Source organism: Hippopotamus amphibius, chromosome 11 (genome assembly GCF_030028045.1).
Source record: "Hippopotamus amphibius kiboko isolate mHipAmp2 chromosome 11, mHipAmp2.hap2, whole genome shotgun sequence".
NCBI lineage: Eukaryota > Metazoa > Chordata > Mammalia > Artiodactyla > Hippopotamidae > Hippopotamus > Hippopotamus amphibius.
In genome coordinates this window covers 43,357,765-43,376,399 of record NC_080196.1, presented here as the reverse complement: position 1 = coordinate 43,376,399, position 18,635 = coordinate 43,357,765, and the positions used below count along the sequence as shown (strand labels likewise).

The following is an 18,635-nucleotide window of genomic DNA, read 5'->3' as shown; positions in this document are numbered from 1 at the left end:
GATTGTTACACAAGAGGAACCAGGGAAAACCTGTGTGAGGGGGTAGAATGACCCCTTCAGAACCTTACAAATGTAACATAATTCGTTCCCAATAAATATACAAATGCCTCCCATTTGAAAAGATTTTTACTAAAATGTGACCTGGGAAGAGAGGTCAGAGGAGTCTGTCTATTTGTCACCCTTTCCTGCTCATTCACAGGAGAAAAAATAAGTAAACTGAAGACCTGGGACTGTGGTTGAAACACTTCAACTTGTGGCAAAAAGAAGCTACAATAACTGAGGCTGCATTTCAGGATTGGGACTCAACAAGAATTTTGTTTTAGTTACAACCTAACAGATTCCCCATTAGGGTAACAAACAAAAAAGTGTTTCAAAAAGAATTGGGGATTTTACATGCCTAAGATATTCCCCAGCATCCAGCGTGACCCACACCTGCCCACACGCCCCTCTAAACACAGCAAAATGAAGAGCACTACTAAATTGTGTGACTCAGACCAACCCTGCGCTGTGCCGCCTCACCCTGGGGCAGTGTAGCCCCTCCTCGGAAGCAGAGCCAAGGTCCAAAGATTGTGTGACCAGCCTCAGTCCTCTGCCGGCTCAATGCGCTGGGACACACTCTGAACCTTTCACCCCTCTGCTGATTGTAGTTTTGTTGTGGTTATGCTATCATTTCCTCCTGTGTTGATGGGGGATGCATTTATCACTTCACCTCAATTTGCAGGACCAGTAAGAGCCACACCCATGGTAGAAAAAGAAATTCCCATCATTAGAGATCCTGGATTTGGAGGTCCATGGGATTCGGTATTTCTCCCTTTAGAAAGGAAAGTGAAGCTTTGATTGTATACAGTCTACATGAATTCTACAAAGAGGGAGCATCTTCTGAATTTTTAAAACAGAAATAAGAAACAGAGAACAGCAGAGGAGAGAAACTTCATGTATCAAAGTTTTGCATGATGGATGATGGTGGTGAGGATGACGATTATCTGTCCAGTCCTGCTCTTTTCTGCCCTTGTTTCCAGAAAGAAAAAAAAAAGTCTCCACCTGTGACACAGAAGTGAGTTCAAAGCATGGTCAATCAGAGTCCCCTATACCCATGAATAAAGTAAGTGGTTGAAAACTTGGAGTGTCTCTCAACTGGGCTTCATCTAGATTGTTAAATTGGAGCCAACATAATGGTCTCTTGCTATTCAAGTGATGGGCTGAAAATATGATAGCCATTTTACCAGCCACGTGGAAGATGCTTGACTCCCACAGGAGAAAATAAGAGACACAATCAGGGAAAAGCAGAGCTCGAGAGACGTACAAAGAGCACGAGCAGGATAAAGTGAGAAACACACCCACCAAGAGAAACGGAGACACAGAGACCCAGAGAGATAAACAACATAAAGAGAGAATATACACAAAAAGACAATGGACAGAGAGAATGACAGAAAGAGATAAAACGACCGTAAGGCACATAAGCCAATAGATGGAGAAGCAAAGAGGTGGACACAGAGACATTCTAAGAGACAGACACAGTAAATGAAAGACAGGTATGTGAGAGTCATGGCAAGAGAAGAGGTAGAAAAATACAGAGAAAGAGAAAAATTCATAAACTGAAATATGGATATAAAGAGAAATGCACATACAAAGACAGAAAGACAGGAAAGCCAACTAATAGATTAACAGAGAGATAAAGGGTCGTTCAGACAGACAGAGGTGGCAAAAGAGATATGGAGAGAAAGACAAAAAGAAACAACAGAGATACAGATGGAGAGAGATAGAGAAAGAAGTACATCAAAGGTAGAGACTGAGGATGGAAGGAGGAGAGAAGGGTCAGAGATGGGATCGAAGAGAGAAGGGAGATAAAGATCTCACTGGAGTCCTGGGCCCTAGGCATTTTTCTGAAGTCAGATCCGAATATGAAATTTCCAATTGCATGCCCCCCCAAAATTAATGTCTTCCTTTAAGCTGGTTTTAGGAGGGTTTTCATCACATGCACTGAAAGAGTACTTTCTAATAAAACTTCCACTGCTGATTATACATTCTGGTAATTTGGATTCAATGAACAATCACAGTAGACAGTGCACTTGACAGAAGATATTTGTGCTGTCAGTTTGATTCATCACATTAGGCACTGGGTACGATGACTGCACAAAATAATTCCACTTACACAAACACTTAAACCTCATCATACTGTACTAGAAGCCAGCAAAGGCTGCTGCACACAGTCTCAGGTTCCAGGGCCCACAGACAGTGGAAAATTGAATTTATTTCACATCTCATTTCAGATTGTTATGTGGTACCTGAATTAGACCAAGGACAGGGACCCATGCTTTTCTAGTCTCCTTGCCTGGATCTGACCTTCTTTGGGACATAACCGAACTTGAGAATCTGACCTTTTCTTTTTCAGTGTTTCCCCATGACCACCACCATCACACTCAATAAGAATTAGGAACACAAGGCATACACAAGTCTATTACATTTTGAATACTATTTGATGGAAAGCTAAAAGAGTTTGACACTGAATTCACAGGCAGTCTGCAGAAAGAGAACAAGGTCAGAAATGCTTATTCATGGTACTTATGGTCGAAACAGACTCAGCGGGCAGCGCAGAGAGCAGCCAGGGAGGAAAGCAGAGTCACAAGCAGAAATTCAGGAAAGACAGAAACAAAAGGAGGAGCCGGCAGCTGCCTCTGAGGCGCTGTGGGAGCCAGATCCCAATGGGTGATGGCGGGCAGACCTTGTTCCCAGGTCCTGAGAGAAGGGAGGCTGGGAACCATGAACAAGAGCAGCAGGACAAGATCAAGGAAAAGAGGCGACAGATCCCAGGAAGAAGAATGTTTGGGGTCAGTGCATGAGCCCTGGAGGAGAGAGAAGAAAAAGTCATAAGTCACACCAACCTCTGAAGAAGACTCGGCCCCTGCCCTCCCTTAGGGTCTGCCTGCAGTATCGGGGTGAGGCAGGTGATAGGTGGGCCCCAGGCTGAGCAGCTGACACTGTCCCCTGTGGACAGATGCTCCAAGAGAAAGTCAGTGGCAGGAGCAAGGAGGAGCTGAGTCCTGTTTGCATAAAAGATAAAAAGACCACATATTTCTCATTCTTACGGTCAAAGAGACCTCCCCGACTACACACGCACAGAAAGGCTCCTCGAGGGTCAAAAGGGGGGGGGGGCTTCCTAGGTGGCGCAGTGGTTGGGAATCTGCCTGCCAATGCAGAGGACATGAGTTCGATCCCTGCTCCAGGAAGATCCCACATGCCGCGGAGCAACTAAGCCCGTGTGCCAAAAAAAAAAAAAGGGAGGGGGTGCCACCCCATAATAGGTGGTGTCAACCTCCCCATAGGCCTCTGCGCTGGAATCCACCTTGGCAGAAAGCTGCGCATGCCTGTCAGGGAGGGACCTAGGGCAGGGCAGGTGTGGAAAAAGAAGTGAGGTAATTGGCCAAAGGGAAACAAAGACCCAGACAAGCTGCCCCGTAGAAGTGACTTGAATCGCCTCTCTGGTGAGCTCCTCCTCATCAGGGAAGACACCCACACCCTTTCTCTCTGGGTGTGTATCTCTGCCTGGCTTCTTCTTAAGTGAACAAACTACTTCTCTGTGTGCTCTCCCACTTGTTATGCTGTGTCTCTAATAATAAACTTTGTACCTGTTTTTACAGGTTTTGCCTCCTTGAGAAATTCATTGTTCAATGGGGAAAAAAGCCAGGACAACTTTGCTTCTAGCCTCCAGCTCCTGGTGGACTGGTGGCTAGGGGTCCTGGTTTTCACCCAGGCTACCCAGGTGCAATTCCTGGGCAGGGAACTAAGATCTCCCTTCAAGCCACTGCTCACTGTGGTCTCCTTGAGATCAGGGATGCTGAGGTTAGTCCTGTCTAACCTCCACTCCTCATTACCTCTCCTGGAAATAAGTAAGGACGATACTCTGCTAAAGTGAACACAAATCTTCAGCTTGAAGGGGGCACATGGCCGGCTTCGGTTGAGAACAGGTCATGGACCAACCAGATAGGTGAGAACTGTGGTTACTGTGCTCTCTCCTACCAGCAAGTTCCGGAGTACGTCCTGTCCTTTTGGAATCTGAGACATCAGTCAGACCTCCCTGAATGGCTGGTAACAAAGATGGGGGCTTCTTCTGGGAAAACCATCTCTGAAGTTCCCTGCAGAGACTACACAGAATGTTCCAGACGTTTCCCTGGCCCCAACTCACACGAATGAATGTGGCGTGAACCAAGGACAGAATAACAAAAGCATGTGAGAGGGTCCCGACAAACCACTCAACAACTTTGTCTATCTTGTGTACGTCACAGTTCTGGGCGAGAAGGGCAGGGACCTTACCTGTGGATGGAGCCTCAGGACAGTCTATCATCAACGAGAATGAAAAAGGGCAAGGAAAGCTCATTCACCTGGGTAGTGGGAAAATGACATTTCTCTCTTTATCTCAGCCTCTGAAAGGAAATGAGGGGGCACCTCCAGAACGTTCTTTCCTCCATTAGCACCCACATACAATAAGGGTCAATTGCCACAAAATAAGATCACCCCAAAGCCACTGAGACAGTCACTAAAGAAAGATAAACAGAGACTTTTCATCCCAGCACCAGTCTTCCCCATTCTCTCCCAAGGTGCCTTACCTTTCTTATCCCAAAAGTGGATGATAAGACCCAAACCAAGAAAGATCAGCCCCAGCACAAAACTCCCAATTACACCCAGCATCTTGCTCTGGGCAGATTCAGACTATGCCCCTGGGAAGTAAAAGCCTGAGTCTCAGTGTCTGTCCCCATGGCCCACAGCATCCTTGTCTAGAAGCCTGGAGTCCAGTCCTGAATATAAGAGACAGAGGCACTCAGAAACCAAATAGAGGAGAGAAGAAGGCAAGGAAAGACCCCAAGGGGGCTATGCAGATGGATGAGGAGGGAGAGGATGGTAGCTCCTCAGGAGGTATGTCCCCTACATATCACCTTCAAACACCAGCCTCGATGCCAAAGCCCAGAACCTGAGCACTTCAGGTGCATTGCCAAGGCTGAACTGCAGCCTGGGGGGGCGGGGTCAGGTCATGTGAAAGGACCACCATCATATCTTGGGAGAAAATAAGATCAGTACTGGATGAATGCCTTTCAACTTGAGATATTGGGATCTAGTCCTCTGTCACTTTCAGCCCAGAAATTACATCAGGGAGTTATATAGGAGAGGAGGGATGAAGAGGGACCCCACTCCCACCAGACCCAGAGCTCTCCCTGCACTTTTTGTTTTCTGTCGAGTCTGTGGTGTCGATGAAGTGGCCCTGATGCCATTCTACTGTGATGGGGCTCTGGATGGTCCACGGGGCAAGCGTAGATGTCTCCATGCTGTGGTATGATTTCTAGTATCATGTGAATCTGTTAGGTCCAGTCCCCATTCTGAGTAAGAGGTGTGAACACAACTCCAGCTGTCTCCTCCTGTTTATTCTGGAACACTGACTTCAACTTGGCCAGGATAGAAATTTGTCACTGAACAGACCAGCAGATTACGGTGCTTTAGGGTCTCCGCCCTGGCTGGGAAGACAGTCACTGTAGGCGCCACTAGCAGGAAAAAGAGACAAAATTAGAGAATGGGGCAGCAAAGAAATTCTTACCAGGGGCTGCAGTCCATCCTTTGAAACTAAAGTAGAGAAGATAACAGGTATTACCACCACCACCCCTCCCCCACCGGAGGCAATTACTCTTCTAACTTCTAACACCATAAATTAGTCCTGCATGTTTGTAATCTGCATGTAAATGGAATGCTATAGTATGTACTATTTTGTTTCTGGCTTCTGTAACTCAACATAATCTCTGTGAGATCCATGTAGTAGTTTCCCGTTCTTTTCATTGCTGCATAATATCCTGTTGTATGGTTATATCTCAGTTCATTTGTCCACTTGTTTTTTTCTTTTTATTGCTGAATCTATCATACAGTTATGCCTCAATTTGTTTGTTGATGAAAAATTGGGTTGTTTTCAGGTTTTATTGTTATAAATAAAGCTCTCTTAACATTCTTGCACACACAAAAAAGATAACAGGTATTAAATAGTCATCTATTAGAATTCCAGCTCCAGGTTTAATTAGCTAACTTGTTAGTCTACTCTGCAGGAAAAGAATACATTTATTTAGCACTCACTGGTTTCTTGAACAAGACAGTTGATGTGAAAGCTCTTTGTAGCATAGACTGGATAACTTTTTTTTATTGAAGTATAGATGATTTTTTATTGAAGTATAGATGATTTCTGCTGTACAGCAAAGTGATTCAGTTACACATATACATATACATTCTTTTCTTAATATTCTTTTTCATTGTGGTTCACGATAGGGTAATGAATAGAGTTCCCTGTGCTATACAGTAGGACCTTGTTGTTTATCCATTCTATATATAATAGCTTATATCCGCTAATGGACTGGATAATTTTTAAAATACTTATATATCCATAACATACATGTATACATATGTTCAAAGTGTGTTGTGCACACAGTTGGAGGACCAGCTCCAGCTCCACCTGGCTGTCTCAGTGAAACTTACTCTTAAGGGTGAGAGATTTTAATAAAAAAAGAAAGGGAAGGTAGAGACAGGAGAGCATTTCAAGGAAGGAGAATCACTTTTGCAAGTGTAAGAATGAAGGAGGCACATAAGAATTGGATGTTGTAGGAAGGTATGGAGTCCAAGAGATAGGAAGGACTCAGAAGCCCCACCAGAAGCCGCGCCAGATATGGCAAGGCCTTGGGACCTTTGAAGGATCGAAGTTCAGAGCACTGAGGATGCTGGCCACTGCCCCCGATGCAGAGTTGGTCCTGCTTAGATTTTCACACCCTCCCAACTCTGTCCAGCCAGATCTTCCAAAGTCTTTTTCTCCTTGGAACTTGACACCCCTCCCAGTTCCACCAAGATGCTTGGAAACTACAAAAGATCACTTTCTTGGGGTCTTCCCCACTTAGGGTCACGTGAAGGCATCTCAGCCCATCCTAAACCCACCTCTCCACTGGACAGTGAAGTGAGACATCTCCCTGTAGTTTTGCCTACACAGCATGTCCATGTGGGCCCCATACTCTGCCAGGAGCTCTTTCCGGCTGTTCCAGCTCTCAGTACATGACTGGCCCAGCTCTGATACAGCAACAAACTCGTCCAGGTTACTGTCAAAGTGCAGGATCTCTTCCTTGTAGATTTGTCTGGCCACAAGCCTCACATGCTCCATCGCATTGGTGAGGTAGCACATGCCTTTAAACTAGTACTTGAAATTCTCTGCGGCAGAGGCCATCAGAGTTAGATTTAGTTCAGCCTTGCATTCCAACTAACCAAAAGCTTAGCATGGGGAGGTGGGGACAAAGGAAATATCAGTGCACCCAAATAACTAAATAAAATCAACTCTCAACCTTCAGAATTGTATCCTCAGGAAGAATTTAGATTTCACTGCCCCAAATCCTGCATTGAACATTGGGGAAAATCAAATGTAAAGTAAGAAAAAATAATGGAATAATGGTTGGTCATGAAGAAATCAAACTGTCAGTATTTGCATAGGATAAATCTGTGAATGGAGAAAATCCAAAATAATCTACTGCTGAATGGATTCAAGCAATAGAGAGTTCAACAAGTGGCTGGACTCAAGATCCACTATCAAACATTCTATAGACCAGAAACAAATTTTAAATAAAATTTTAATTATACATTTACTACAGCATCAAAAATTAGATCACCTAGGAATAGGTCCTACAAAAGATATCTAAGACTTCCTAAAGGAAAGTAACAAAATGTTATGAGTTTTATTAAAAGATTCCTAAATAAGTAGAAAGATATATAGATTCATTTTGTGCTTATAATGTATATAAATAGGTACATCTTGTGCATGGATTGGAAGACAATATTATACAGATGACAATTCTCCCACGTGAATGTGCGGACTCTATGTATATCAGTTAAAATTTCTACAGATTTTCAGAGAGAATCAAGATGGCAGAGTAGAAGGATTTGCGCTCACTCCCTCTTGCAAGAGCACCGGAATTACAACTAACTGCTGAACAATCATCAACAGAAAGACATTGGAACTCACCAAAAAAAAATCCCACATCCAGAGACAAAGGAGAAGCCACAATGAAATAGTAGGATGGGCACAATCACGTTAAAATCAAATCCCATAAATGCTGGGTGGGAGACTCACAAGTTGGAGAACAGTTATACCACAGAAGTCCACCCATTAAAGTGAGGGTTCTGAGCCCCATGTCAGGCTTCCTAACCTGGGGTCCAGCAATGGGAGGAGAAATCCCTAGAGAATCAGACTTTGAAAGCCAACGGGATTTGATTGCAGGACTTCCACAGGACTGGGGGAAATGGAGACTCCACTCTTGGAGGGCACACAAAAAAGTGTGCTTACCAGGACCCAGGGGGAAGGAGCAGTGACCCCATAGGAGACTGAACCAGACCTACCTGCTCGTGTTGCAGGGTTGCCTGTGGAGGTGGGGGGCAGCTGTGGCTCACCAAGGAGATGGGGGCACTGGCAGCAGAGGTTCTGGGGAGTGCTCATTGGCATGAGCCCTCCCAGAGTCCACCATTAGCCCCACCAAAAAGACTGTAAGCTCCAGTGCTGGATAGCCTCAGGCCAAACAACCAGCAAGGTGGGAACACAGCCCTACCCATTGGCAGGCAAGCAGATTAAACTGTCACTGAGCTCCGCCTACCAAATCAGATTCAAGTTTTACTGAGCTCTGCCCACCCAGCCCAACCCACCATTAGTCCCTCCCATCAGAAAGAACCCACGAGCCTCCTAGATAGCTTCCTCCACAAGAGGGCAGACAGCAGAATCAAGCAGTATCAGCACTATTTCATCTTGTGGAACTGAAAACCACAGCCACAGAAAGACAGAGAAAATGAAAAGGCAAAAGACTTTGTACCAGATGAAGGGACAAGATAAAATGCCAGAAAAACAACTAAATGAAGAGGAGATAGGCACCTTTCCAGAAAAAGAATTCAGAATAATGATGGTGAAGATGATACAGGGCTTTGAAAAAAGACTGGATGCAAAGATTGAAAAGTTGCAAGAAAAGTTTGCCAAAGACCTGGAAGAATTAAAGAGCAAACAAACAGAGATATGCAACACAATAACTGAAATGAAAAATACACTAGAAGGAACCAATAGCAGATTAACTGAGGCAGAAGGGCGAATAAGTGAGCTGGAAGACAGAATGGTGATAATCACTGAGGTGGAAAAGAATAAAGAAAAAAGTATGAAAAGAACTGAAGACAGCCTAAGAGACCTCTGGGACAATGTTAAATGTGCCAACATTCCCATTATAGGGATCCTAGAAGGGGAAGAGAGAGAGAAAGGACCCGAGAAAATATTGGAAGAGATTATAGTTGAAAACTTCCCTAACATGGGAAAGGAAATAGCTACCCAAGTGCAGGAAGTGCAGAGAGTCCCAGGCAGGATAAACTCAAGGAGAAACAGGCCAAGACATATAGTAGTCAAACTGACAAAAATGAAAGACAGAGAAATGTTATTAAAAGCAACAAGGGAAAAATGACAAACAACATACAAGGGAACTCCCATAAGGGTAACAGCTGATTTCTCAGCAGAAACTCTGCAAGCCAGAAGAGAGTGGCATGATATATTTCAAGTGATGAAAGGGAATAACCTACAACCAAGAATACTCTACCCAGCAAGGATCTCATTCAGATTCCATGGAGAAGTCAAAAGCTTTACAGACAAGCAACAGCTAAGAGAATTCAGCTCCACCAAACCAGCCCTACAATAAATGCTAAAGGAACTTCTCTAAGTGGGAAACATAAGAGAAGAAAAGGACCTACAAAAACATAAACAAAACAATTAAGAAAATGGTAATAGGAACATACATATTGATAATTGCCTTCAATGTAAATGGACTAAGTGCACCAACCAAAACACACAGACTGGCTGAATGGATACAAAAACAAGACCCATATATATGCTGTCTACAAGAGACTCACTTCAGACCTAGGGACACATACAGACTGAAACTGAGGGGATGGAAAAAGATATTCCATGCAAATGGAAATCAAAAGAAAGCTGGAGTAGCAATCCTCATATCAGAAAAAATAGACTTTAAAATAAAAAAGTTTACAAGAGACAAGAAAGGACACTACGTAAAGGTCAAGGGATCAATCCAAGAAGAAGAGATAACAATTATAAATATATATGCACCCAATATAGGAGCACCTCCATACATAAGGCAAATGCTAACAACTATGAAAGAGGAAATCGACAGTAACACAATCATAGCGGGGGACTTTAACACCCCAGTTACACCAAAGGACAGATCACCCAGACAGAAAATTAATAAGGAAACACAAGCTTTAAATGACACAATAAATCAGCTTGATTTAATAGATATCTATAGGACATTACATCCATAAACAGCAGATTACACATTCTTCTTAGGTGCACATGGAACATTCTCCAGGATAGATCACATTTTGGGTCATAAATCAAGACTTGGTAAATTCAAGAAAATTGAAATCGTATCAAGCATCTTTTCTGACCAAAATGCTATGAGATTAGAAATCAAATACAGGAAAAAACTGTAAAAAACACAAACACATGGAGCCTAAACCATACGCTACTAAAAACCAACAGATCACTGAAAACATCAAAGAGGAAATCAAAAAATACCTAGAGACAAATGACAACAAAAACACAACAATCCAAAACCTATGGGATGCAACAAAGGCAGTTCTAAGAGGGAAATTTATAGCAATACAATCCTACCTCAAGAAACAAGAAAAATCCCAAATAAACAATCTAACCTTACACCTAAAGAAACTAGAGAAAGAAGAGCAAACAAAACCCTAAGTTAGTAGATGGAGAAAAATCATAAAGATCAAAGCAGAAATAAATGAAATAGAAACAAAGAAAACAATAGCAAAAATCAATAAAACTAAAAGCTGGTTCTTTGAGAAGATAAATAAAATTGATAAACCTCTAGGAAGGCTCATCAAGAAAAAGAGGGAGAGAACGCAAATCAATACAATTAGAAATGAAACAGGAGAAGTTACAACAGACACTGCCGAAATAAAAAGCACCATAAGAGACTACTACAAGCAACTATATGCCAATAAAATGGACAACCTGGATAAAATGGACAACCTGGATGAAATGGACAGATTCTTAGAAAAGTATAACCTTCCAAGACTGAATCAGGAAGAAACAGAAAATATGAACAGACAAATCACAAGTAATGAAATTGAAACTGTGACTAAAAATCTCCCAACAAACAAAAGTCCAGGACCAGATGGATTCACAGGTAAATTTTATCAAACATTTAGAGAAGAGCTAACATTCATCCTTCTCAAACTCTTCCAAAATATTGCAGAGGAAGGAACACTCCCAAACTCATTTTATGAGGCCACCATCACCCTGATACCAAAATCAGACAAAGATACTACAAAAAAAAAAAAGAAAATTACAGACCAATATCACTGATGAATTTAGATGCAAAAATCCTAAACAAAATACTAGCCAACAGAATCCAACACATTAAAAGGATCATACACCATGATCAAGTGGGGTTTATCCCTGGAATGCAAGGATTCTTCAGTATATGCAAATCAATCAATGTGATACACCATATTAACAAATGGAAGAATAAAAACCACATGATCATCTCAATAGATGCAGAAAAAGCTTTTGACAAAATTCAACACCGATTTATGATAAAAACCCTCCAAAAGGTGGGCATAGAGGGAACCTACCTCAACATAGTAAAGGCCATATATGACGAACCCACAGTAAACATCATTCTCAATGGTGAAAAACTGGAAGCATTTCCTCGAAGATCAGGAACAAGACAAGGATGTCCACTCTCTCCACTACTATTCAACATAGTTTTGGAAGTCCTTGCCACAGCAATCAGAGAAGGAAAAGAAATAAAAGGAATCCAAATTGGAAAAGAAGTAATACTGTCACTGTTCACAGATGACATGATACTATACATAGAAAATCCTAAAGATGCCACCAGAAAACTACTTGAGCTAAGCAATGAATCTGGTAAATTTGAAGGATACAAAATTAACACACAGAATTCTCTTCCATTTCTATACACCAACAATGAAAGATCAGAAAGAGAAATTAAGGAAACAATCCCATTCACCATTGCAACAAAAAGAATAAAATAGCTAGGAATAAACCTAACCAAGGAGGTAAAAGACCTGTACTCAGAAAACTATAAGATACTCATGAAAGAAATCAAAGAAGACACAAACAGATGGAGAGACATACCATGTTCTTGGATTGGAAGAAGCAACATTGTGAAAATGACTATACTACCAAAAGCAATTTACAGATTCAATGCAATCCCCATCAAATTACCAATGGCATTTTTCACAGAACTAGAACAAGAAATTTTATGATTTGTATGGCAACACAAAAGACCCCGAATAGCCAAAGCAATCTTGAGAAGGAAAGACGGAGTTGGTGGAATCAGGCTTCCTGACTTCAGGCTATACTACAAGGCTACAGTGATCAAGACAGTATGGTACTGGCACAAAAACAGAAATATAGATCAATGGAACAGGATAGAAAGCCCAGAGATAAACTATGGTCAACTAATCTATGACAAAGGAGGCAAGGATATACAATAGAGAAAAGGCAGCCTCCTCAATAAGTGGTGCTGGGAAAATTGATCAGCTACATGTAAAAGAATGAAATTAGAACATTCTTTAACACTGTACACAAAAATAAACTCAAAATGGATTAAAGGCCTACATGTAAGGCCAGACACTATAAAACTCCTAGAGGAAAACATAGGAACACTCTTCAACGTAAATCACAGCAAGATCTTTTTTGATCCACCCCCTAGAGTAATGGAAATAAACACAAAAATAAATAAGTGGGACCTAATGAAACTTTAAAGTTTCTGCACAGCAAAGGAAACTATAAGCAAGATGAAAAGACAACCCTCAGAATAGGAGAAAATATTTGCAAATGAATCAACAGACAAAGGATTAATCTCCAAAATATATAAACAGTTCATGCAGCTCAATATCAAAAACACAAACAACCCACTCAAAAAATGAGCAGAAGACCTAAGTAGGCATTTCTCCAAAGAAGACATATGGATGGCCAAGAGGCACATGAAAAGCTGCTCAAAATCACTAATTATTAGAGAAATGCAAATCAAAACTACAATGAGGTATCACCTCACACTGGTTAGAATGGCCATCATCAGAAAATCGACAAACAGTAAATGCTGGAGAGGGTGTGGAGAAAAAGGAACGCTCTTGCACTGTTGGTGGGAATGTAAATTGATAGAGCCACTATGGAGAACAGTATGGAGGTTCCTTACAAAACTAAAAATAGAGTTACCATATGACCCAGCAATTCCACTGCTGGGCATGTACCCAGAGAACACCATAATTCAGAAAGACACATGCACTCCAATGTTCACTGCAGCACTATTTGCAATAGCCAGGACATGGAAGCAACCTAAATGTCCATCAACAGATGAATGGATAAAAAAAGATGTGGTACATATATACAGTGGAATATTACTCAGCTGTAAAAAAAGCAATGAAACTGGGACATTTGTAGAGACATGGATGGACCTAGGGACTGTCATACAGAGTGAAGTGAGTCAGAAAGAGAAAAACAAATATCGTATATTAACACATATATGTAGAATATAGAAAAATGGTACAGATCAACCGGTTTGCAAGGCAGAAATAGAGACACAGATGTAGAGAACAAACATATGGACACCAAGTGGGGAAAGCGGGGAGGGTTGAGGGGGAATGAATTGGGAGATTGGGATACCAAATGGTACACTCTAAATATATGCAGTTTATTGTCTGTTAACTGCATCTCAATAAAAGTTCTTAAAATTTTTTCTACAGATTTTTAAAAATTATTTAAAACTTTATAAGCCTATCTTAAAACTTAATAGAAGTACAAGGAGCAAAAATTAGTCAAACTACTCTTGAAGAAGTAAACATCGTGAAAAACATTGCTCTATTAAATACCAAGGTATCAAATAAAACAATGGTAATTACAGGCTGTGTTATGGACACAGATATAAAAAAAATAGACAGATGGCATAATATATCCCCAAATAAGCTCCATGCATATATTTACACTAAATTTATGACTTGGGGGGCACTACAGATCACTGGGGAAACAATGCTTTTGTTAATAAGTGGTGTTGTGTATCCATGGTTGAGGGGAGAGGAAGTTGGACCGTTCCTCACACCCTATGCAAACTAAACCTTAGTGAATTAAAGCCCTAAGTATGAAACACAATCCTACCAATGCATTAGCAAATGAAATCAGAGGACAACTTCATGTCTGGAAGTATAGGATTTCTTAAGCAAATCAGGAAAAGGAATAGCCGTAAGGAGAAATGATTGATAAATTCAACTTCATTACAGTTAACAACTTCCAGGGACTTCCCTGGTGGCACAGTGGTTAAGAATCTGCCTGCCAATGCAGGGGACACGGGTTCAATCCCTGGACTAGGAAGATCCCACATGCTGCTGAGCAGCTAAGCCCATGTGCTGCAACTACTGAAGCCTGTGTACCTAGAGCCCCTGCTCCGCAACAGGAGAAGACACTGCAATGAGAAGCCTGCGCACGGCAACAAAGAGTAGCCTCCACTGTCTGCAACTAGAGAAAGCCCACGCATAGCAACGAAGACCCAGCATAGCCAACAAATTACTTAATTAATTTTTAAAGATTAACAACTTCTGCTCATCAAAAGATATCTTAAGAGAATAAAAGGACAAGCCACAAAGTACCAACAAATATCAGCAAAGCATGTGTTGACCAGGGGTTGGTTCAGAATACAGTATTTTTATATCTTTTAAAAACAAATAAAACAGATAATATAGTAGAAAAAAGAAGAAATATCTAAATAGATATTTCAATAAAGAGTAAATATGAGTGGACAATAAATATATGAGGAATTGCTCATCCTTATTATAATCTGGGAAATGCAAGTTAAAAATACAATGAAACACAGACATAGAGAACAGATTTGTGGTTGCCAAGGGAGAGGAGAGGGGAGGGATGGAGTGGGAGTTTGGGGTTACTAGATGCAAACTATTATATATAGGATGGTTAAACAACAAGGTCCTACTGAATAGCACAGGGAACTATATTCAATATTCTGTGATAAATCGCAATGGAAAAGAATATTTTTTAAAAAAAGGATGTGTATATATGTATAACTGAATCACTTTGCTGTACAGCAGAAATTAACACAGCATTGCAAATCAACTATACTTCAATTTAAAACATACAGTGAAATACCACGCCACATCCAACAGATAAGGAAACAGACTGTATAAAATATCATAAGTGCCAGGAATTGGGTTCTTTTACAAATCACTTGTGAGAGGACACATAGAAGCCACCCATGTGAATAACACTTGGACGTTCTGCTGTAAAGATATGCATACTACCTTGAACCTCCAATTCCATACTAAGTATGAGGGTGAGTCAAAAATTACCTGCACTCTGGCTGTAGAATTTATTTTAAATAACTTTTAGAAAAGACAAATACATATTTTTCAACATAATCTCCTTGCTTTTCAGTGCACTTTGTCCATCTGTCAACAAGCTTTCGTATTCCCTCATTAAAAAATGTTTTAGGCTGAGCTGTGAGCCACCAATGCACCACTGTTTCACTTCTTCATCAGAAATGCATCTTTGTCCTCGTAGGGCTGCTTTCAGGGGATCAAACAGGTGAAAGTCCAATGGAGCAAGATCAGGGCTATAGGGAGGATACTGTAACACCTTAAAAGTGAGTAATCCAAGAGAGACTTAGGTTTCAAAAAGTTTGTGCAAGATGGGTACTGAAACAACTCACGGAAGACCATAAACAGAAGCATTTGGACATCGGCAAACAAAATTTGGACCGATACTCTAAGGAAGGTGAAAGTTTCTTAAAGAGAATCATTCCTGGTGACAAGACATGGATTCACCACTCCAAGCCTGAGAGTAAACGGCAGAGTATGGAATGGAAACATCCTCAATTGCCGACCAAGAAAAAGTTCAAAAGTCATCCATCAGCTGGAAACTTGATGCTTACAGTTTTCTGGGATTCTCTAGGGCCAGTACTGATACATTATCAGGAAAAACCCTCAACAATCAACAGTGCTCGTTACAGTGAGATGCTTATTGAAGAGCTGAAGCCTAAACTGGATTAAATGCAGAAGACTGCTATCCAAGGGCGTTGTGATCTTGTGTGACAATGCACGTCCACACACTTCTGCCCACACTGTCAACATTCTGCAAAAACTTTGTTTTGAGGTGTTACAGCATCCTCCCTAGAGTCCTGATGTTGCTCCATTGGACCTTCACCTGTTTGATCCCCTGAAAACAGCCCTACAAGGACGAAGATTCACTTCTGATGAAGAAGTGAAGACAGAGGTGCATTGGTGGCTCACAGCTCAGCCTAAAACATTTTTTAATGAGGGAATATGAAAGCTTGTTGACAGATGGGCAAAGTGTATTGAAAATCAAGGAGATTATGTTGAAAAATGATGTATTTGTCTTTTCTAACAGTCAATTAAAATAAATTCTGCAGCCAGAGTACAGGTAATTTTTGACTCACCCTCATATATACTGTAGTCTAAGAAAATGCAGATGCATACGTTCCAGGATACATGGTGGGGGGGAAATGGAAGGAACCCAAAAGTGCACATTAAAATGGGTAAGCACATGGCAGCTCAGACCAGGTACTGTGTTTTTTGGCGGCATTGTTCGTTGCTGTGTGCGAGGGCTTTCTCTAGTTGTGGCGAGCAGGCGCTACTCTTCACTGCGGTGCTCGAGCTTCTCATTGCAGTGGCTTCTCTTGTTATGGAACAGAGGCTCTAGGCCCATGGGCTTCAGTTGTTGGCAGTGGAGAGTATGACAAGTGTCCAGACAGGAGCATGTTTTGAAGGTAGAGCCTACAGGATTTGCTAACAGATTGGACTTGGGGTCCTACAGCAAAGAAGGACTCAAGGATGTCTCCCAGCCTTGGGGCCTGAACAGTTGGGTGGCATGGTGGTGTTATTTACCAAGAGGAGAAAACCTGGGGGAGAAACTTTAGTGGAGAAAGTCCTGAGTCCATTTTGGCTTTGTTAAGCTTGTGTGTCCTGTGAAACAGGCAAGCAGAGATAAAGTGGAAATTGACATTTATATCTGCAATTGCACAGAGAAACATCTGGGAGGTTATCTATCTAACTGGCAAAGTGATTCTCTCCAGGAAATGGAACTGGGGGTGGGAGGAGGGGAGATGAAGAGGAAAGAAGCTACTTCCACATTTGACGTTATACACATTAATAAGATTTGAAACTGTTATGATGAATATATATTACCTATGAAATAAAAATAAATACAAATTAAAAAAAAAAGAGTGGGTAAGTACATTGTAGCACATTCATAGCATGGAATCTCCTACACAACAATGAAAATTGATGGGCACAGAGGTTAAGAATCTGCCTGCCAATGCAGGTGACACAGTTTCGATCCCTGGGCCAGGATGATCCCACATGCCATGGAGCAGCTAAGCCCATGCACCACAACTACTGAGCCTTCGTGCTGCAACTACTGAAGCCTGAGTGCCTAGAGCCTGTGCTCCTCAACAAGAGAAGCCACCGCAATGAGAAGCCCACGCACGGCAAGAAGAGTAGCCCCAGCTCTCCGAAACTAGAGAAAGCCCGCACGCAGCAACAAAAATCCAATACAGCCAATAGATAAATAAATTTATTTTTTTTAACGTCAGCTAATAACACTTATCCTAGAGTCACCCATATGTACGTGCGTGTGTTTTAGAAAGATGTGTGAAATGTATTACTACAGGCTTTGGAAATTCGTGAGTGCACAATAAATAGTAATTCCCTTGTTTTTTTCACCTGTCTCATAGCTCTTCAGCAACAATCCTTATCCAAGTTTGTACATAAACTCAGAATTAGTGACTATCATTGCCTGTACCCTTCCGATTTCTCCTCTCAGACCCTACAAAGTTATCTCCATGGACCTGCTGCTGACATTCAAGGAACTTACGCTCTTCACACAGTGAAGCTGCAGAGATTAAGGCTGTCTTGAATTTCTCCAACCCTCAGTCCGAGGGGACATAAACACCGCTTGCCCCCAAAAGCCCCTAGGATAGTAAATCCTTCTCACTTAGTCTCTGTGATATCTTAATGATTTCCATTTTGTCTTGCATCTGGTATAGAAATGGACTTTTTTTCTGCCAGCTTTGAGATCCCAAAGTCTTTTCCCTGAGCGAAATTAGCCTTCCCTGCAAAAGCAGAGGTTGAAAACAGGAACCTAGCAACATTCTTTTTCCTGTGGAAGAGAAATCTGGACCATGATAGAAGCCCTTCTAAATTCTCTCTGGGATTTGGTCAGAGTGCAGCACACTCAACCCTAAACCAAAGAGACCCTGGGGGAGTTAACTCCAGATTAGAGATGTCGGAAGAGTAGCTGTCGAGCACTTACTTGGAGCATCTCTGCAGTGGGCCATGGGGGTCTGCAACCCCATGAAAACAACCATCACAACTCCAGCCACAGTCCAAGGGTTCCTGGGGATGGTCACCCTCATCCTTCCATACCTGAAACAGAAACAGTGTAACAAAAGCATTGGCAGTCACCATGGCTGCCACCAATGAACCCGATGTTTCATTCTGCAGAGAATGAAAATGAGGAA

General features: G+C 41.7%; 1 pseudogene; it reads right to left on the bottom strand.

Annotated features, from left to right (window-relative positions):
• Positions 1-2,829: 2,829 nt before the first annotated feature.
• LOC130830893 (boLa class II histocompatibility antigen, DQB*0101 beta chain-like) lies at positions 2,830-18,530 on the bottom strand (annotated as a pseudogene).
• Between the last annotated feature and the right edge of the window lie 105 nt (positions 18,531-18,635).